Here is a 22,975-nt window from a genome sequence, read left to right as displayed (position 1 = left end):
AGCGCGCATACCGCGCGCCTACATTTGAAATAACGAACTTGAGCGCGCAAAAGACGCGATATGTGAACCGGCCCTAAGAAGATGCGTAATTGGGCCCTCTACATACAACAGTGAAAACATAAATAGCCGAAATATTCAGTCAATAGCGGGGAAAAAGTAAAGATTTGAAGTAAATTCCTACACTAACAGTGGACTAGCCTACACAAAAATTCTGAAACTCAGAATTAGGAACATCTGTTTTCTTTATAAATCAGTATTTATTAAAAAAAAAAAGTATGTTTGTGACCAAATGTAATGTAAAAGAAAACATATAATAGGCCATTCAATCAAAATAGTAAACAAAACTACAAGTCAAGTATACTTTGATTACTTAATTATACTTTTAAGTATATCTTGATCAAAAGATTGAGAACAGGTATAGGCTTAGACTTTTCTGTCAGTATAAGCCAAGTATAATAGTGTAATTTTAAGTATATTTCTGAGAGGTGCATAAATTATATTTATTAGAGGTACATAAAAAGTATAGACTGAAAGTATATACTATCTTATTTTTAGTTTAAAAGAAGTAAACAGTACTAATAGCATAGACTTCTTTTTCGTAAGGATACTAAAGATATTATCTTAAAACAATATCTTACATTTTTTTGGAGACTCTTTACTGGCAGAGAACAAATTGCAACACTTATGACAACAGGTAATCTTCCTGGTGTATCATTGATGCTGTAACAATGCAGTAGCTGTTGGACTGGAAACGGTCTCATTTTAAACTCTAATTAATGATGTTCCTATGTAAAAAATAGTATACTTCATCCTCATTCCATATCTTTCGCACTTGTCATGACAACAATAATACGTGGCGTGTGAATTAAAAAGCAAGTACACAAGTGAAAGGGCATCATGGTTCATCTGATGACTATATGTCAGTACTATTCATAAATAAGTATTTTAATACATTTTTATGATTGTTTTATGTTTATGAGCATGTTGCAGTGCATTCTGGAACTACTTTATCTGAAGAATACAGTTCTGCCATTAAATATGATTTATGCCTCCATAATATTGCGGTTTACTTTTTGAAAACAGCTTTTGTATTGGAAGTGTGTCTATGATGCAAGTTAGTCTTGTTCCATTTTGCTACTGTCTTTAAACTGTAATTTTGTAATGAGGGACTTAAACGCAGAGATGTATTGAATCCAAGTGCATAGTTGATTTATTCAATCAAACAAAGTGCAAAAGAAAACGAACAAAAACCAGGTGCTTTACTCATAAAATGCTACAGTTTACATATTGTTTTAGGCTATATTAAATGTGACATATTGGATTGGGATGGGATTTATAAAGGCCTGTTGAGTTTAAATAGCATATTCCATCCAGCTTTCCATTTTCCAGTGTGTTACATAGACACATTTACAGTTAAGGACAATTTAGTGTCTTCAATGCAAGTAGAAACAAACCAAGCCAATTTTTGCTCGGCTTAAAGCAGGTACATAATGTCATGTTACATGCAGGACCTAAAACTATATTTTGCCTTATCTGTTAAATACCTGGCTGGTATAAAAATTCAATATTAGATATTAGATACCAGTGAAAATTCACAATTCTCTATTTGTTCATGTTCAGTAACATAATCAGTATCAGTTACTTTTTTTCAAGTAACTAGTAAAGTAATGCATTGCTTTTTAATTTAAAACAAAATATCTGAGTTGCTTTCTCCATTGTATGCACTTCTTTTCTTATTTATTGACTGATAATCTGCAATAAATAGCCTTATACAAGTCTACTTCATGTTTTAATCCCACTTCTATTATCTGATTTAACCATACAAATAAGGAAACATGACTTTAATTAAACATCACATTTGTTTTTCTTTTAAAGTTAAAGGCGTGCAACAGGTTGGGGTGTGTGACTGGTGTGTGTGTGGGCCCACACTTGTAAATTGACTAAGTGAAGTTTGTTGTTTCATACTGATGTTCGATGCTATTGAAACAAATTAAGTGTCTTATGGGTTACTGAATCTCAATCGAACTGTGTTAACTGTTATTCGTGTTGGTAATTGAGTACCATTTAATGTGAAGTTCATTAATCATTCTGGTTATGTCAGTTTTATGAGACTGTGAAGTACTGAACAGTTTAAGAGGTATTTCTCATAAAAATTGCACAACTGACATTTTGATAATTCACTTGTCTTTTTTGATTTTTTTAACATGGATAACAATTTTTTTCAGTTTCATTTTTTGTTTTCAAATGAATCAAATTCTTAACCTCCTTAAACTAACCTTTTGTGTTGTTTGAGGTTATTTTCTGTTGGGTTAGACATCTGACTTCTGAGGCAGCGAGCTTCGGTGAAAACTAAGAGAATATTTGCTAGAAATGACATCAAAAGTGGAAAACGTTGATCTACAGTGAAATTAACATTTACACACAAACTGTCGACCAACCGCAACTTTCAGACGCCATCTTTATTTTTCAAGCTCAATTGTCACAGAATGGAAAGCACAGGATCGTGGGATATCAAAGGCAGCGAAGGATACATCAATGCTGCCTTCAGAAATCGATCAGATAAAGATTCTCAGGAGATGGCAAGTGAAACTAACATTGCATTCGGACGTGCCTTGATGCCTTCCGACCTTGAAATGCGTCCTCTGAAGGCAGCGTTTATCAGTTCTCAAACGCAACCACTGTCAAAACCTGGTGCTCCGCCCTATTGAAGGTTAAGGATGAGGGCGCTACATTTATTTCCTGTATGTTATTTTACATTGTTACACATTAGTATTAAAATAATCTTGAAGCTTCTTCTCTAAATATCCAATCCAATTTCATATGCAAAACAATCTACTAGAAAACATAGGATTGTTAACTTTCCCTCCAGAAGTACAACTCCTTGGCTCACTTACACCCTGTGATATCTTCATGCTTTAAAAGATCACTGATCACAAGATCAGGCACACCTTATCTCCTTTTTCAGAAGAGAAACTATTATGTGAAGATTATGCTTAGCTAGGAAAGTTTGTGCCTGGCTGCGGCCATCAAGGACCTTCTGCATAAACGTGGCTCTCTCCTATCAGTTCAACTTCAGCCAAGATCAACAAAACCCTCAACAAATTGTATCAGAACTCTCAGGTCTTGTTTGTAACACACTTGAGGTTGTTCGTGGTTTTACTCGTAACTGGAGTCCCAAATCATGCCGATCACAGCTACCATCAGGAATCCCCAAATCAGTTACTTGATCTAAATGCTTTTTGATCATAATTAATTTAACATTTCCCTTCTGGGTTCATTTGCTACATTGTGCAAGCCCTAATTTATATAAATATATAATAATGGCCCATTTAAACAAAATGTGTGCAGATTTACATTACAGTGCTTGTCAGTATCAAACAATGATTTACGATCATTTGGATTAACCCTTTTTTTGTTAACTAAGACATCTTGGTGTCAAAAACAGTTATGCGGCATGACTCGAAGAACCGGTCATACTTAACCAACCAGTCTGTCAGATTAAAGCAGTTCTGCCAGGAATGAGACAAGATCTCGTCATAGAGAAGAGGAAGGGTAGTATAAAATTACATTTTCAGACAGGGGTGATATGGGTCTGTTATACTATACCTTAAAAACACAGAATATAAAATAACAAACTACTGAAGATACAACAACAAAAGGCGGACACAGTGATGAGTGCTTGTGTGAGGGGGTTAAGAGGGGGTTTATTGCTCATAACTTCTGGAGTGAAACAGCACAGAGCAAACCTTTAGTGTGTGTCGTCTATGTTTGTGCACCTATTGAATAAAGTCAGAGCTGGACTGGGGCTAAAATTCAGCCCTGGACAAAACCAGCCCATCTGGCCTATGAATTCTTCTGGGAATGTTTTGCTGCGGCTGGAGCCTTAAATTTGATTAAATAAATAAATAATTGGTCAGAAAAAAAAAAAGATCTCCACAGAAGAAAGTAAGTCGTCCATGGCTGGAACTGCACGAGGATGAGTAAATGATGACAGAATTTTCATTTTTGGATGATTACTTTAACAACAATAACATTTAAGTTAACAAACTGATATTGACCTTTCATCAGGCCCTAGAATTAACATCATACTTCAATTAAAATTCATTAAAACTAAAACATTTTAACAGAAGAAAGGTTCATCCTTTCACAAGCTCAGGGGCCGTATTCACAAAGAATTTTATCTTACCACTAGGAGTACTCCTAAATCGCACTAAAATAATTTAGCTAGGAGCTTTCACTTAAAAGTTATTTACAACGCCTTTCAGACCTACTCTTAGTAAGGAAAAATGACGACTCCTAAACTAAGAGTGAGCCTTCGTTGCTATGGATGACGTCAATTTTCATGCACGAGCTTCCTCGCAATGATCACGGTGATTGGTTGTTAGATGACAGGGCCATCATGCGGAACATAACACAGCAACAAATCATGGAATTACCACATCTAAATATGTCTGTGTCCTACACAAAATAATAATAAGAAAAAAAGTAATGTCATCGAAATGCATAGGCTATATAATGACATTTTTGTGCAGGCCACAGTGAAGTGTAAAAGTCATGAATGAAATTATTCAAGGTAGCCTAAGGGCCTGCAGTGTTCACTAATCGCATCTTTTGCGCGCTCAAGTACGTTATTTTAAATGTAGGCGCGCGATATGTGCGCCCGTTTTTTCCAAGCGCGTCCGTATGGAGCGCACCGTGGGTCACGTGACACGAACCAACCGGAGCGCAACCGCCGGGAGAATGCGGCGCGACTTGCGTTTTTAGGCGCTATATGTGAATGGTGCGTAATACCCAAATGAAAACCTTCACTTGCCTAATAATGAAAAACGACACTTGCATTAACACTTGCTTGGTTAATTGACATTCTTTTAGCCTAACTAGACTATTGAAGTAATGTAATAGTTGAATGACGGTGGATTATGAACTCGCAAAAATGGAAAAGAAAGCCCAACTGGACGCAGGATCAGTTAAATAAAATAACATAATAAAAGTGAAATTCGGCACTGGGATTTCAAGCTAAACTAAGCGTGAGACATGGAAGATGATTTGTTTGCAAATGAATGCAGCATTCCCGCTTGTTTCGTGGACCCCGGACAACTGCGAGAGGCGCTGGTATGTGCTACAATACTTTGTGAATAGGTCTTAGTGAGTTAGGAGTCCTCTCGACTTCTTTTAAGCTGTCCCAGACTTAGCTTTGTGAAAAAACTCTTAGTGAAAAAAAAAATAGTCCTAAAGTTAGGAGTGACACGCCCATTATTTTTAGGAGTTGCTCCTAAATTCGCTAGTTAGGAGCTACTTTTAGCCTTAAAATTCTTTGTGAATACGGCCCCAGAGCAATATTGTAAGTTACTGCACGATAATACATTTTTAAGTAGCAGAATAATAATGCATCACGATACACAGTCTCGCTTTTAATTGCGTTTTTTAACTATTATAGTGTTTCGAAGGGCAAAAACATGAACTTTAACTATTGGCTTTTCTTCTTCAATCAGCTGTCACTTAGCGCGAGGCCTGTAGCATATAGCATTAGCCCCTCAGCTCCACCCACGTCACACCTCATTGCCCATTTTCTTTTATCCGGGAGTAACGAGAGGTGACACGCTGCCAAGATGGCGACTGCAGACCCCGCCCACTTTAGGCTTCAAAAAGCGGTCTTCAGAAAGCTACGGGTGATGTCACGGACACCATGACCATATTTTTCACAGTCTATGGTCATTACGCCATTTCAACCTCATTGCAAATGCGTAATCCTTTCAGTTTCAGTTTTCAACCCAATCAAGAGTTTACATGTTCTCTCGATCGGATTACAAAAGGAATAAACCATCACTTTCAATACGATCGAAATTCGAAATTGGATCGGGCTCAATCAGATCGATTAGATATTAACATGAAGGTTTTTAATCCGATTGAGCAGTCAATCCAATTATAAGGGTCCATGTAAATGCAGCTAGTGTTCCTGATGGCCAGTACATGCCAAAATGGAGTACTTTGACAGGCTAAGCGTTTGGCTATACATACAGTATGGATTGCATCAAAACTGAAGTATACTTTGGGCTTCATGAAGTTGCTTTTTGGAGCTAGAGCATTTAATTACAATGATCAACCAGGGGTGCGCAAGTTGGTTGCAATTTCCATTGAACTCTATTGGTAACGACGGAACTTGTACAATAACTAACTTGTACAATGTCTTGTGTAAGACTGGAAAAACTGGTTGAGGAACTACCACTCCTCGAGAGAACAAAGGACCTTGCTTAAAAAATTTTGCATACATAACTATGAAGTAACTACTAATTAACAGTCATACACAGTAGTCAGTTTGTCATTCTTCAGCACTAATAAGAAAGATAAGTGCAGACATTTACCTATAGGCTATGATCTGCAAATAAGCAAAAACATATCATGTATATTATACCTTATTATTATACTTAGTTCTTATACATTTTAAACTTCTTTTGCACCATTCAAGTTCCGGCAATATCGCGGTCGCCACATACACTGAGCCTGGGTTCTCCCAAGGTTTTTTCCTCCATTCTGTCACCTGATTGAGTTTTGATTTCTTGCCACTGTTGCCTTTTTCGCCTCTCTTCGCCTTTGTCGCCATTGGCTTTTGGCTTGCTTAGTTGGGGACATTTAACATTTAATTTTGAATTTAACAATACTACTACAACATTGTTTTCCTGTTATCTATGTGAAGCTGCTTTGAAACAATTTGTATTGTAAAAAGCGCTATATAAATAAAGGTGACTTGGCTTGACAGTGATTTGGTGATGCAAGAGCGCGGGCATTTGGATCCTCCTCTGGAGAGTTCTCAGCGCCGCCGATGTGGTGCATTTCTTTAGCGAAATACAGATTTATTTAATCCGTAAAATCATTACTGTGCTGTAAATCATTTTGTTTTATGCAAGGTAACATACAAGGACGTCAGTTACCCTACAGCTAGCTAAATCTATTTACATCAGATGTTAAAATCTGTTCTCAGAGCTGTGCACTGTTTTTTATTCTAAAATGTTTGTTAAATGAGTTTAAATGTAAACAGTATTATACATGTTAAAACGAAATAAAAATTTTGCTGTATTAAAAAATGTTCTCATCTGAAATACAGGAAGATATCATGTAAACAAGTAATTGTCGTTTATTTTACAAATGTTTAGATGATTACGTTAATACTGTATAGGCTATATATATATATATATATATATATATATATTTTTTTTTTTACAGTAAGTTTGATTTGAGTCAGAAGTATGTGCTAATTCTTTATTAATTACTAATGGGTTCCCTATATTGTCACTTTAGAATACTGTTTCAGGTTCTAAGTAGTTCCTGAAGGACTATCTAATAATTATTTATTAATTACTAATAAGTTCCTTATATTTTTACTTTAGAAGACTGTTTCAGGTTATAAGTAGCCTAATTCCTAGATAATTATTTATTAATTACTAATGGGTTCCCTGTATTGTCACTTTAGAATACTGTTCCAGGTTCTAAGTAATTCCTGAAGAACTATTTAAAAGTTATTTATTAATTACTAATAAGTTCCTTATATTTTCACTTTAGAAGACATGTTTCAGATTATAAGTAGCCTAATTCCTGGAAAATTATTTGATAATTCATTATTAATTACTAATGGGTTCCCTATATTTTCACTTTAGAATACTGTTCCAGCTTCTAAGTAATTCCTGCAGAATTATTTGATACTTATTTATTAATTACTAATAAGTTCCCCATATTTTCAGTTTCCCTCAGTCGTTGCCTCAACTACATGAATTTACTCAGTGGCATTCTATGCTGAGGAAAACAGACACACACAGTACTGTAAATAAAATATACAAATTAATTTTTCTTGAACCTTAATTAGTAGATAATTAATAGTAGTTCTTCAGGAGGTATGACAGAATTCATTAGTTATTGATTAACTAACTGATACTTAACACAATCATAAAATTATATTATACTGATTAGCTAACACATCTTCCTTAGTAGTTAACAGCAGTGAAGAAGTAGTTAATGAAGAATGACCTATTAGTTCGTCAATACTTAATTCTGCAGTAAGTAAGATACAGTATTCTAAAGTGTTACCCAAATGTCTCATTTCCAAATAAGTAAAACATAAGGTAATAAGGTTTTTAAGAGTTTAGAGATAACATGCACACAAATGAGGGCGGATAGTCAAACCCTCGTGCTCTTAGAAGGTGTTAACTTGACTTTGACATTAGTTCTTGTAAAGAGCTAAAGGAATTTTCAAACATTCACTTATATTTAATGACACACAGATACCATTAAAAACCTTTTCATTTATGGAGTCAGATGAAATAACGAGATAATACATATGACAAATGTATTGCATTTAATCAAAAATACTTTGCAATGCAAAAAGCCAGTAACAGAGACCTGACCGTATGCTTCTTGTATAACAAGATAAGATACAGACAAGGAAACTAAACCTCGAACTTGCATGAGCATATCATTTATCAGACCACTTCACATGGGCAATTTTAAAACCTCACCAAACCTGTCAAAGAAATTCCCTTGTTTCCCAGAAGCATTGCAGTTATGGAAAGGGAGGAAACGTCTTTTAAAATAAAGCCATAATAAAACTTGCTGTAATTGCAAGTGTCATGCATGTTCTGTGTTTAGGTTCTTTGAATTTAGTGTCTTTATCTGAGGTTAATCCCTATGTGCTTGGTTGCTATGGTTGGTTTTCAATTAGTTGATTGATCAGGCAAACCTGTGAATTGTTTCACCCTTCATTATCTTGTAATTGACACAAAGCCTGTCCCCACCCTCAGCCCATTCTCGCCGTAGGGTCGCGTCATGTAAGTGACGCTAAAGGGCGCCTAAAACGTCAAATATTGAAGCATGGTCAAAGATGACGCCTTGGGGTGAGAATGCGTTGCCACCCTTGTACCCACTTTCACAACTTCTTCCTGCTCTGCCAGTCCCATCTGGCTGCCTAGATTCCCTGTTTCCATCCGTGGCCCTAGACCTCCCTTTTTCGCAGGAGCCATTCAGCATTGATGCTTCCCTGGTTCAGTCCAGTTACCTCATCCTTTATCGCCCATGCAGTCCCCATGCCATAACTCCTGCTCAGTCCCTCTGCTCCATTGACGAGTCTCTACTCAACAATCTGACTTCTGTGTGAAGAACGAGATCATTATACTCTGCAGAATAGGTGGGGATGGAATTGGACACTGGGGTGTTCAGCCGCAGGTGGAATATTTCAACCCCAGGGGGGGGGGGGGGGGGGGCAGGGGTTGGCGAGATGGTTTGCCAAAGGAAAGACACATGGTCAGAGAGGCTTACAGTGGAAATATACATGTGGGGTTTGCTCAGGGGAGGGACCATGCACACGGGAGACACCCAGCCGACAATGGTGAAATAGACACTGGCACCAACGTCAGGAGTGCTGGAGGAACTCAGAGCTTATGAGGCTCACCTGAGAAGAATAACGCACAGTCTGTAGAGTGGAATGGCGAGCAAGCGAAGACACCTGAGCGGGTCCAGTACTAGCTGGTTGAAGCGAGTACATGAGAGGACACAGGCTCCACTCTGAGAATATAGAATCTGGCGAATGTGTTGGGTGTCGCCCAGGCTGCAGCTCTGCAGATGTCTGTTAGGGAGGCACCATGCCCAAGATGATGCCACACTCTGGGTGGAGTGGGCAGTCACACCAAGGGGACACGGTCGACCTTGCTGCTGGTATGCCAAAGCAATGGAGTCCACTATCCAGTGAGACAGCCTTTGCTTGGAGAGAGCCTTTCCCTTCAGCTTTCTACCATTACAGACAAAGAGCTGGTCTGAGGTCCTGAAACACTGTGTGCTGTCTACATAGGCGCAGAGAGCAATTACTGGACAGAGCAGTGCCTAGGCTGGGTCTGCCTCCTCTAGTGGAAGTGAAGGTAGCCACCACCGCTGGTGGTAGGGTACTCAAACCTGCCTCGTCCTGTACAGGAGCTAACTTTGGAGGTTCCAAAGATCGGGATGAGGGTGCCATAGGGTGCCCCATCCCTGAGAAAGGAGGTCGTTCCTCAGAGGAATGGGCCAGGTGCTGTCGTGAGGAGGATGAGTTCGGAAAACCAGGTCCGGGTGGGCCAGTACGGCGCGACCAGGATGACCTGCTCCTCGTCCTCCCTGACCTTGCACAGGGTCTGCGCAAGAAGGCTCACTGGGGGAAATGCATATTTGCGGCCCAGAGGCCAGTTGTGCACCAGTGCATCCATGCCGAACGTGCCCTTGGACAGGGAATAATACAGGGCGCAATGGGTCAAGTCGTGAGAGGCAAATAGATCTATTTGTGCGTCCCCGAACTGGTCCCAAATCAGCTGAACCGACTGGGGATGGAGTCACCATTCTCCAGGGAGGGCCTGAAGCTGTGAGAGCTCATCGGCTGCACAGTTCAGGGCTCTGGGAATATAAATGGCATGACTTTAGATGCTTCTGACTCCATCTGAGGAGGTGGCAGGCGAGTTGCTACACAAAGCGGGAGTGCAGACCACCTTGATGGTTGATGTATGCTACAGTCGCGGCACTGTCCGATCGGACTAGTACATGCTGGCCCTTGTGCACGGCTCGGAAGCGGCAAAGGGCGAGCTGTACAGCAGGCAACTGAAGGCAATTGACGTGACATAGGCACTGGCGTCCTGTCCAGGAGCTTGCAGCAGCATGCCCATTGCACATGGCATCCCAGAGAGCAATGCACCACATTGCACAGCTCCGCAAGCCACTCCCACTAATGCACAACAGCGCAAACATCAGAGAAATCACTATTTCGTCTACAAGGCTAATGTTAGCTGCCACCAGAGTTTGAAATTTCTAGTTAGTTGGCTGTGGTGAGCAGGACGAGGGACGTGAGAGCAGCACGAGGCCGGTGTTAACGAATGACACACACCGGTCCCGTATCTCTTAAGGAGGAATGGAAGTATAAAATGAGGAGCGACGACGGCAGATTGAGAGGAACAGGCCTGATTTTATGTTGTGTTTTGTTTCTGTTGTGTGTGGACAGCAGTCGTCAATGAGGGGCTGCTGACTTATACTTTTGTTTTGTACTTGTTCATTTTACTATTAAAACGTTTAAATATTTGCCGGTTCCCGCCTCCTTCTTCCCACAACAACGAACATTGGCAAAAAAACTGCGCGATTATAGGCGCGAGCCGCGCGATGGAAGAAAGGATACACACAGTGGAGCAATGCGGAGGTTTCATGTCTTTTGAGTGTTTGGGGTGAAGAGTGCAGGTAAAAATGCAGGATTGTTACAAAATAAATCCGTTTTTGAAGACATTTCACGAGATATGAGGCATCGTTTTAAGTGCTCATGGCCAGAGCCTCTCCTCTTTTTTTCTCCGCCGTACGAGACCAATGTTTTGATGACTTATTGAAATATTGTGGAAAGAAAAGACTGGATAATTTTATTCGCATCGGCATCCATTGAATTTTGTGTTGTTTTGCTTAATTTCCCGCTTCAGAAGCATCAGAACGTCTGCATTTGGTAGTTTCAGCAGTGTATAGTGTGAATGCAAAAATCGGATATGGGTCACTTTTAAAAGATGATGTAAGCAGGTCTTCAAAAAAATCGGATTTAGTCAGAAAATCGGATTTGGGCATCAAGACCTGCAGTGTAAATGCAACCTTTGACAGTTTAGTATCCCCATTACTATACTGGGGCATTAGGACCCACACAGACCACAGGGTGAGCACCCCCTGCTGGCCTCACTAACACCTCTTCCAGCAGCAACCTGGCTTTCTCAGAAGGTCTCCCATCCAGGTACTAACCAGGCTAAGCCCTGCTTAGCTTCAGTGGGCAACCAGTCTTGGGCTACAGGGTGATATGGCTGCTGGATAAATAAATACTGTTTTCACTTGGCTTTTAGACCCCGTTTACACCTGGTATTAAAATGCGATCTGTATCCAGATAAGTTATCCGGATAATAAAAAACGCATGTCAATGCAAGGTGTAAACGCGTTGTGCTCGGATCGTGATCGGATCTGCCTGACCACATCTGGAGGTGGTCTGGCTCGCATTGTGTCCGGATCTTTACTAGGTGTAAACGCAATCTGGTTGTTGAAACCACATATGTATATTTTACTCCTCCCAAAAATGCTAAAAAATAAACGAGTGAGAGCGTGTTATAGGCTATATGTCATGTTATAGCCTAGTCAGATGCGACACGCGACACGCATCACCGCAGATGAGCAGCTGAGCGTCTATTCAACGTGCAAACATCGCAAATAAAAGTGAAAGTAAGTCACAGACGCAGTTAACACATCTTCAAGTAAAGAAACAAAATTATCTTACCAGGCCTGTTGCCACTCTCTCTTATTGATGTCTCGGATTTGGAAATTAGCTGATGATCAATAAAATGCAGCTCAAATCTGTTGCTTTTGGTGGCGTGCAATCCAATAAATCTGCATATAACGCAGGAGGTGAAGATCGGATTTATATCCGTTTTGCAAAAACACATTTATGTGGCCAGGTGTAAATGGAATCAGTACTTATTATCCGGATAACTTATCTGGATACAGATCGCATTTTAATACCAGGTGTAAACGGGGTCTTATTGTCTCTCCACACCAATCACTGAAACAAGACACAGGTGTACGTTATTTGCACATGACCCACTTACGCCACACCTGTCTCGCAATCTTCTCTCCTGTCACAGGCTCCACTAGACCATGTCCCCCTTGCCACATCTGTATTTTTAAGTATTTTGTTTAGGTAATTAAAGTACAGGTTTCCTCTTAGATCCTCCTTTCCTTCCTTGGAAATCAGCAATGACAGAAAGACTGGAAACTGCATATACATTACATGAACATTCACACGTCTTTGATGGTGACAGATTTCTCCCTTTTCTATTTTTATTTTCTATTAATTTATTTTATTTTAATAAATATTTCCCCTGCTTGCCAATTACAAACATGACAACCAGTGTTTAACTTCCATAGTCATGAATGGAGCCTTCAGGATTTCTTGACATGCAGCCTGTCTTCGGAACCATTCACAATAAAAGGCAAACATGTTTTGCTGTGATGTTCCTGTAAATGCCCCCCCCCACCCCCTCCTATTTTATGCATAAATGTGTTACATATAATGACTACTGAATAAGCAGTCAAACATGGAAACGGATACATTTAAATGTCTAAAGCGTGATAAGAACCATAAAAATGGATTTATAAAGTACTTTATTATATTTGAAACATGAGCTCCCGCTCTAAATTACAATTTCAGTTTCTTCTTTTGACAGATAAACACACAATGCTACTATCATTTATCCTTCTGTGAGTTTTTATACTTCTGTAATAGTAGAAGACGTTTACAAGATATGGTAACATATCTTGTTGGCTCTTAACCAAATTTTTATCTGGTCTTATCTTATCTGAGTTTATGCTTGAAAGTATGTGGTAAGTCTGTGTTGTCATTTAACATTTTATCTTCATTGTTTGAGTTCCACCCTTGTTCGAGTTAAAAGAAGTGCCAGATTAGGGTTCAAACTCAACTCTCACATGTAACAATTACACTAAGTTTGGATGAAAGTATCAGCTAAATGAAAACCTAATTGAGAGTAATAGTCTCAGAAAAGTATTCTGACATCATCATTACATTCACCAACCCCTGTGAAAGACCTGGCAAACCCAAGGTGATAATATATGAGTTATCAAGCTAAACATCTGTGATGACAGGGGAGCAAAAATGATCTCTTATCCATGCCAAGGTTTCAAAATACACTGAACAAAATTATAAACGCACACAAGCTGAACTCAAAGATCAAAGACGACAACCAGTCAGTATCTGGTGTGACCACCATTTGCCTTCACGCAGTGCAACACATCTCCTTCACCTAGAGTTGATCAGGTTGTTGATTGTGGCCTACTGAATGTTGGTCCGTCCACTACTCTTTAATAACTGTGCGATGTTGCTGGATATTGGCAGGGAATGGAAGCTTTAACGTTAAGTTCTGCCAGGAAGACTCAATCGTTGCATCACTAATTAGGCTACCTTGTCATCTATCCAATTGTGTCTAATACTTGCGGTATAAAAGAGCGGTACTTACACTGCATGAAAAGTGGGGTTTTCGTCAGTAAGCGGCACTGTAGATTGTCGTGGAAGTTCAGGTTTACGACTGCACACGGCAATGTACAGGTAACACTCAAAACTGCCGTGAATTGCCGGAAATTGACGTGGGCCTTGCTTGGCAGTTGTCCCCCCATTGTCCCCCCTTCTCCTAAATCTAGAGGAGGCTTTGACATGTAAATGAAAATGCTGTGAGCTATACACATGCAAATAAGGGTAGGGGAGTTTCACCCCAGGTAACATTTTTCTGAAAGGAACTTCATTCTAAGACAATCTCTGGTAGAAATAGATCAGGCTCAGTATAACCTAATTACCGTGTTTTTTTTTTTTTTGTGTGTTTTTTTTTTAACATTGCAACATGACATCCAAAAAGATAACAATCAACAAATAATAATTTCACAATAAATAAGAAACAAATAAAAATAGGACAGAATTGAACAAATGAAATAAAAACAGGAAAGGGACTATCTCTATTGTGTATAATATTATGATTTAAGAGAAAGTTAGAAACCAGTAATTTGTACTATTTAAAGAAAGAAAATAGCATACACATAAATTCACTTTTCAATTAGCTTCAATATTCTTTAGCAAATACAATTGTATCACTACATTTTTATCGATACATTTGAGAGACTCAATATACTGAAAACTGAAAATCAGACCCCCCCAAAAAAAAAAAACTTCAAACAAGGTTTAGAATTATTCATTTTACTCTTATGAATATGAAATTTTCCTAATACAATTACAAGATTCATCATAACATTTACAGAAGTAGTTTTCAAAATATATGATAACATCTTTGGATGTTAATTCACAGTTATAAACAGATGTTTTTTTGTTTTTGTTTTTTACAAATTTTTTTACTGGTTTATTTATTTTAAGTAGCCTAATAAAGTTATTTATTTATGCATATATGTATTTTTACATTTCATGGTAGCCTATTTGGGTATATCCACCTTATTCCTAATTTAAAATGAACAGCAGCAGAAAAGTCAAGGACAGCCGACGACAGCCTTTCAACCTGAGTCAAAAACCAGTGAACGTAACTCTGATTGGCTGAGGCAGCATATCATCATAATCCAACCTGTAACGTCAGCCACTCTGATTGGCTGAGGCAACGTGCCAGGCTTGTGGCGTGTTATTCAAGCAGAAATAACGGCACAGATATTCAGCCTGCTTCGCCGTCATGATCGCTGGTGAACCCATCTTTTCCTCTAAATTGAAGGTAAGTTCGTCCAACTTAGTGAATTCTATGTTCATGTGTACTTATAGTGTTTGGTAGTTTAGCGTTATTGTCTTAAACTTCACAAATCTGCTGTGATTACTGCCGCGAATGTCCAAGGGTGTTAACCTAACGGAACAGTTTTTTGTTTTGCGTTAGCTTGCTTAATTCTTTTTTAGTTTCGTTTCAATTTGAACAATTTGGGACACTAAACTGTACGTTAGGTTGCACTTTGTTATCTGGCTGCAAGCTAGCTACCATTCCTTGCTAGTAATCAAACTAACTCGTACTGAGTGTTCAATTGGCTTTTCCCAATGCGTTTACTGTGAATATCGTCAGAAATTAAGAAAAAATAATAAGTGCCAGGGTCATAAAACATAAAGCGCGTAATGTGCTTGTATGCTCTAGTGTAGGCTATCCTTGTTTGTAAAATTTCATCACTTTGTGTGATGAGTGAAATCTTCAGGTGTTTGTGATTTGTTTTGTCTCTCAGGGGCTGTAAGGAGTGAGGTGTCCTTCGCTGATAGGAGAAAAACACCTAAACAAGGTAACGTTACGTGTTGTGATCTCATCCTCTTTTCTTTTGAACAGGCCCCAGTCAAATAAAAAGTAAAACTAAACTAATTTGTATTAACGTTTGTGTTTATAGATGACTTTGAGCGTGAGACAGTGGTGAAAACGCCAAAGAGAACTGGAACATGGCATGTTATATTCAGTTATAAATGTTTGACCAAGTTATTAAATATCTTATAAATCTGTTCAGTTTCATCATTTGATAATAACTTTATAACACATTTTTTGTGGTATAGATGCAGTGACTGAAACCTGGTGGTAAGTATTGATCTATTGGCAGTGGAGAAGACACTTTTAATTGACACCTTCTCCCTTGTGAGCTATCAAACTTTGTTATTCTAATTAGAGTATTGTAAACATCACCAAATGTGTTTGTTTATTTCAGTGTTCCAGAAAAAGGTCCTGAAACTACTGGTCGACATCCGCCATCGCCTGAAGGAAACCAGGTAGTGGATGCAGAAGAAACATATATTTTTGCTTACAAATGTGGGGACTTGGGGCAGATTGCCTTTGCATACATCTAAATCATTGTCTTTTTCAACTTTGCAGAAGGGGTCATGAAATTCGGTTCCACACCCACTGAGGTGTATGTACATCAAGGTGAACCTCAAGCACGCGTCGCAAAGACTTGGATTCACTTCGCCCTGATGAGCCAAGCCTACAGGACTTGAATTAAGAGTTTTAAAGGGATAGTTTACTTGAAATTATTTTTTTGAAATGTTTTGGCTTACATCAAGGGCATCAGTCATATAATGGAAGTCTATGGGGATCTCTTAAAAGAGCATGCACAGAGAAGTACAAATTAAACATGATTTAATGAATCATAACTGTAAGTACACGTTGATGGCTTAAGATACGAGATGAGCGGTTTGTGTGAGAAAATGAACAGTGTGTGTGTTTGTGTGTATATATATATATATATGATCTGCGCATGCGGCGGAAAGTGCCAGAAGCGATCTTGCACTGGTACGTCACTCATTGTTTACACAGATTTCAGAAGTTTTACTGTGAAGATCTAAACATATTAAGATATATTGCATTTTTGTGTATATCTAAATATGTATATATATACACATTTATACAATAACAATATAAATACTGTTTGTTTTCTCTCACAAAACGCTCATTTCGTGTCTTAGTCCATCAATGTGTACTTAATTTATGAGTCATTAAATCATGTTTAATTTGGTCTTCTTTGTGCATGCTCTTTGAGGTGGTGACCATAGACCTGCATTATATGACTGACAGACAACAACGGTTTGACCTAAAAATATCAAAATTGAAAATACTGTGGAAACAAAGACCCCTGCATCTTGGATGCCCTTGAGGTAAGCTAAAACATATCAAAAATTAATTTCAAAGTGAACAATCCCTTTAAATTACATCCTTATTATTCGTTCATAATTCTGCCTTCTGTGTTTGATATATCTGGTGCCCAATTCTGATGCCATTCAGGGCAATTTATTTTTGAATAAAGATGCAATATATTATTGATTTATTTGTATAACTGTAGTACTGTATGTATGTTGTCCCATGTTTCCAGAGGGTGGAGGACATGTTCTCTGTGCTTTGAAGATGTTCTCCTATGCTTTGTACATAGTTGTGTGTTTGTTCTAATAAAGCTATTTCTTTGAATAAACAGTATGTGGCAAATGTTCCTTTCCTCAATAAATTCATGTCCTTGATGGTAATAATAAATTAGTCCATAGGATAACAATGACATGAATAAACAACATAATAGCATATCATATGAATATATATATATATTATTATAATTGTATGTCGGCTGACCAATAGTAACAGATCTGCCAACCAATCACGAGTGATTTTCTTGTTTAGATGTAGTGAATTTCAACCAATACTGAGTGAGGAAATTCAAGCCATTCTCTGGCAAGGCGCGCGCAGTGCTGCTATTCATATGCTAATTAGGGCCATTCACACCTCCGCGAGCGCTCCATGCATACGTCATGGTTCGTTTCCGTCAATATGTGGCACAGACGAACGCGACGTTCACAGTCTGTAAATTGTCGTTAACTGCCGAAAATTAGGGAGATTTCCGGCAGTTTACGGGGACGAAAATCCCACTTTTCATGCAGTGTTACACATGTTTGAGTTCGCAGATGCTGACACTTTCATTGACCTCCATCCTCCCCACCACCTCCAAGACGGTTCCTTCCCTTCCATCCTCCCCACCACCACCAGGATGGTCCCTTCCCATACCTCACAGGGGGTCGGCTGCGCCCCTGCCTTCGTCTTCAGGGAAGAAATGCAGAGTCTGGACCCTCGGATTGCGATCTATGGACGGGGCCTGCGCCAAAGAACTTAATTGCTTGCTGGGCTATCAATAAACGTATTTATTGTTACAGTATTTATTCTCCCGAGTCTTTCTGGTAGAAGTGGAACACGCAGTCTTATGCCGATCCAGAGCATCCCAAACAGGCTCATGTCCTGTGAGTATGCTGTCCATGCAAGAACTGAGATGTTTTCATCTTCCAGGAATTGTCTACAGTCCTTGCAACATGGGGTCGTGCATTATCATGCTGCGACATGAGGTGATGGTCATGGATGAATGGCACAACAATGGGCTCAGGATTTCGTCACGGTATCTCTGTGCATTCAAAATGCCATCAATAAAATGCACCTGTGTTTGTTGTCCATAACATACACCTGTCTATACCATAACCCCACCACCACCATGGACACTAGATCCACAACGTTGACATTAGCAAACCGCTCACCCACAAGACGCCCTACATGCTGTCTGGCATCTGCCTTGTACAGTGAAAACCGGGATTCATCCATGAAGAGAACACCTCTTCGAAGTGCCAGACGCCATCAAATGTGAGCATTTGCCCTCTCAAGTCGTAAGTAAGGACACAAACTCTGATAAGTACAATGAGCATGCAGATGAGCTTCCTTGAGATGGTTTCTGACAGATTGTACAGAAATTCTTTGGTGAAGAAATTCAGGATCTTGGCAAACCGATTGTTGCAGCATCTGTCCGGTTGGCTGGTCTCAGTCAATCCTGGAGGTGAAGATGCTGGATGTGGAGGTCCTGGGCTGGTGTGGTTACATGTGGTCTGTGGTTGTGGGGTCAGTTGGATGTACTGCCAAATTCTCTGAAATGCCTTTGGAGACGGCTTATGGTAGATAAATGAACATTCGATTGACGGGCAACAGCTCTGGTGGACATTCCTGCAGTCAGCATCCCAAATGCACGCTCCCTCAAAACTTGCGACATCTGTGGCATTGTGATGTGTGATAAAACTGCACATTTTAGAGTGGCTTTTATTGTGGCCAGCCTAAGGTTAAAGTTTGAAGCTAGGCTAAAGACGCATTTATTTAGCCAGGCATTCATTTCAATTTTTAATCTTACAGTTACTGTAAATTTGGCCTCTAGTTCATAAACGCCAGAGGATAAACTGGCCCCCGACTGAGCCTGGGTTCTCCGAAGGTTTTTTTCCTCCATTGGGTCATCTGCTGGAGTTTTAGGACACCATCGGGTCACTTGATGGAGTTTTTCGGTTCCTTGCCACTGTTGCCTTTGGCTTGCTCAGTTGGGGATATTCAAATTAAATGACCAGCTCTACCAAACTTTATTGTCTTTTTTTCCATGAATAAACAAACACTGTTAAGTTGTCTTGATTGATATTGTGAACCAGCTTTGATACTATCTGTATTGTGAAAAGCGCTATACTTGACTTGACCTAAGGCACACCTGTGCAATAATCATGCTGTCTAATCAGCATCTTGATATGCCACACCTGTGAGGTGGATGGATTATCTCGGCAAAGGAGAAGTGCTCACTAACACAGATTTAGACAGAGTTGTGAATAATATTTGAGAGAAATAGGCCTTTTGTGTAAATAGAAAAAGTCTTAGATTTTGAGTTAAGCTCGTGAAAAATGGGGGCAAAAAGTTTTGCGGTTATAATTTTGTTCAGTGTACAATAGGGGTTGAACCGACTAGTCGACTAGTCGACCTTAATGCAATGCTGTGACGCTTTTAGCTTGACGTCGACTAGTCGCGTTGATCATGTGACACAATGTGATTGCGCTAATTTTAATAGTATATGGCCGCGTTAAAGACGACAACAGATGAAGAGCCCAGAGGGGTCATTGCTGCAAGAAAGCAGCATTGGCACATAAAGCGTATGGAAATAGTTTACTAACGTAGCACCACTATATTGTTGAAAACGAAAGTAAAAGCATGACGCACGCTCTCTGTTTCACTGGGAAATGAGAGCAGTCTCTTTTAAAATCATTCAAACATTAGCCTATTTTTTTATATATTTATTACATATTAATTCATCTAATTCACCCGCAATCAATAGGACTATTATTTGCTATTACTTAGATCCATCACTAACGTGCAGATGTGAATTTATAGCATTTTTTTTCTTTTCATCCTGATGATGTAAACAGCGGGCTGTTTAGCTAACGTTACATCTGGCCACTTCACGTGTTTCTGCGATCTGATTGCTATCCGATCGCGAAAAACCAGGTATAAGCTAAATGCCCTCCGAAACGCATTGGAGACGGATAGGCCTATTTAAATCCAATCGCTCAAACCACTTCATGAGGAGGTCTGGGCCGCTTTACAGACGAAACTGGACTCGTGTAAAGGCATCTGGTTGTTGAAACCGCATATGTAAATTGGACTTCTCCCAAAAATGCTGAAATAAAACGTGTGAGAGCAGCCATGCTATTATATTCATGATGAAGCTATAACACGCACCGCAGCTGAGCATCTATTCATAAAGCCAACGTGCACTGCAAACTATCGTAAATCAAAGTGAAAGTAAGTCACAGACACTTAACACACAATCATCTTTGTTAAAAGTAAAGAAACAAAATGATCTTACTGTCTCTCTTATTGCGGTCTTTGATTGTGAAATTAGCTGATGATCAATAAAATGCAGCTCATTTGCTTTCGGTGACGTGAACTCCGTTAAATCTGCATATAGCGCGTTGTTTGAAGATCGGATGCGAAAACATATTTATGTGACCTGGTGTAATGGAATCGTTTTGATAAATCAGGTCAGTAAAAAAGCATGAAGTGTCCAGGTGTAAACGGCCCCATTATGAGCTCTCAGCGTCTGTATAATTTTTTGTTAATTAATTGCAAATTGTGGCATGTTGCAAATCTGTCACACGTTTTTATGAATGACGTCAGCGACTAGTCGACGTCGACTCGACTTTGATGTCATAACAGTCGACTTAAAAAAATCTGAAGTCGTTCAACCCCTAGTGTACAACTCTTCCACAGGGTCTTCACTAGATTAAATATTTAATTTGATGCTATAATAATGTATTTACCTAAACACTGTTGTGGCGAGCAGGATGAGGCCGATGGCCGTGAGAGAGCGGCGCGAGGCTTGCTGATGAGTGACACCTGTGAGATGTACCGGTCTCGTATCTCTCACGGAGGAGCAGAGGCGTAAAGGAGGAGCGACGACAGTGGAGAATGAGAAAGGAACAGGTCTGATTTTATGTTCTGTTTTGTTTTTGTTTTGTGTAGCCAACAGTCGTCCGCGAGCAGCAACTGGCTTATACTTTCATTTTTCTAATTGTTTATTTGTTTATCAAAATTGTTGAACGTTCGCTGGTTCCCGTCCACTTCTTCCCATGACATTTGAACCATGTTAACCAAATGTGTTCCAAATTATTATACTAGTGACACCAGGAAGATTTTAGTACAATAAACATTCAGATTTTAGTTTGTCGAAGAAAGTGTTTGTTTGCTTTATCTCTGAAGGCATCAGTCACAGACAGGTTTGTTAAGTAGTTTGCCAGGTCTTCTTATGAACAATCCTACTTAAAGAGGTTGTTCCACATTATTAAACTATTCATAATTTTCATGAATTATGGGGAGGAAGAAAGATCTGTCTGAAAATGAAAAGCATGAAATGGTGCAATGTCTTGCAAAAGGCATGAAAACAACTAATATTTTTTAAAAACTGAATAGAGATTGTTGAACTTAAAAGAAGGTATAAGAACCCGGTCAGATGAAGGCTTATTAAGGAAAGTTTCTATCCAATAAATTTTAATTGAATTAAAAATTAAATAAATAATAATAATAATAATAAAGCCACTGTTGAGCAGTAAACAGGTATTTGAAGCTGCTGGTGTCTCTGCCTCTATACCTGCGGCTGGCAGTTGCGTGTAAAGTTGCATTTCAGCCACTCCTAAGTACCAAAGCTCACAAAGAGAAACATTTACAGAAGGTGCAGAAATAAATGAAGATTCATTTTTAAATCCTTTTATTCACTGACAAATGCTGTACTTCAGCGAAGGGTCTAGATGGGTGGATTTCTGGATGGTTGGTGGATGGCCACCCTGTTTCAACAAGACCTGGACATCAGCTAGGAGCTGATGGGTGGAGATTTGGGCTGGGATATTGGGAAGTGATATGGAAGGTCCCTTTAGGGTCTCTGAGGGTGTCACGAGTCCTGGAGTTCAGAACTGACCACTTAATGCTATGGTATAAAAAGAAGGATTAAGCCTTCTGAAATAAAAGTATCTTCATGCAGGGCAACGTACTATCCCATGCTGTAAAAACATCACAGCAATAAAACTGTCTGAAAATGTATTTCTACTCCCACTGCAAACGTTTCTCTTTGTGAGCTTTGGTTAGAAGTGGCTGAAATGCATCTTTACACACAACTGGCAGCCTGTATGAAGAGGTGCTTGAGACTCCAGAGACACCAGCATCTTCAAATACCTGCTTGCTGCTCAATCTGACTGGATAAAGTCAGACAGTTGACAACAGTTCAACAAACTCTATTAAGTTTTTGCAAAATTGTATTTGTTTTTATGCCTTTTGTAAGATGTGGCACCAGTTCATCTTCTTTTTTTTTTTCAGAAAGATCTTTCTTCCTCCACACATTGCATGAAAACTGTGACTTGTTTAATAATGTGGAACAACCTCTTTTAACAGGTTTTTATCTTTTAAACAGGTTTTTATCTTTTAACTTAACAAACATGTCTGTGATTGATACCAATTATCTAAAATCTGTCACATGCATAATAATTTGCAACACATTGTAAATATTTGTAAATATAAATATTTGTAATTTTACGATTGAAATAATGGAAAAAGAAAAAAAGAAAACA

At 39.1% G+C, this 22,975-nt stretch overlaps 1 protein-coding gene and 1 long non-coding RNA gene across 2 annotated transcripts in view; one reads left to right on the top strand and one right to left on the bottom strand.

Moving 5' to 3' along the window:
* c22h18orf63 (chromosome 22 C18orf63 homolog) overlaps positions 1–22,975 on the bottom strand; it is a 151,246-nt gene that overhangs the window by 33,700 nt on the left and 94,571 nt on the right. The window lies entirely within an intron of this gene.
* On the top strand, positions 14,136–17,124 carry LOC120492383 (uncharacterized). The gene is made up of 5 exons (XR_016149337.1): positions 14,136–15,290; positions 15,781–15,834; positions 15,937–16,118; positions 16,246–16,306; positions 16,410–17,124. It is a non-coding gene; the product is annotated as an uncharacterized LOC120492383 (long non-coding RNA).

The sequence above is a fragment of the Pimephales promelas genome, chromosome 22 (genome assembly GCF_988280905.1).
Source record: "Pimephales promelas chromosome 22, fPimPro1.hap1.1, whole genome shotgun sequence".
In the NCBI taxonomy this organism is placed as follows: Eukaryota; Metazoa; Chordata; class Actinopteri; order Cypriniformes; family Leuciscidae; genus Pimephales; species Pimephales promelas.
Note: the sequence above shows the minus strand (reverse complement) of the source record. Positions and strands in the feature narration are given on the sequence as shown.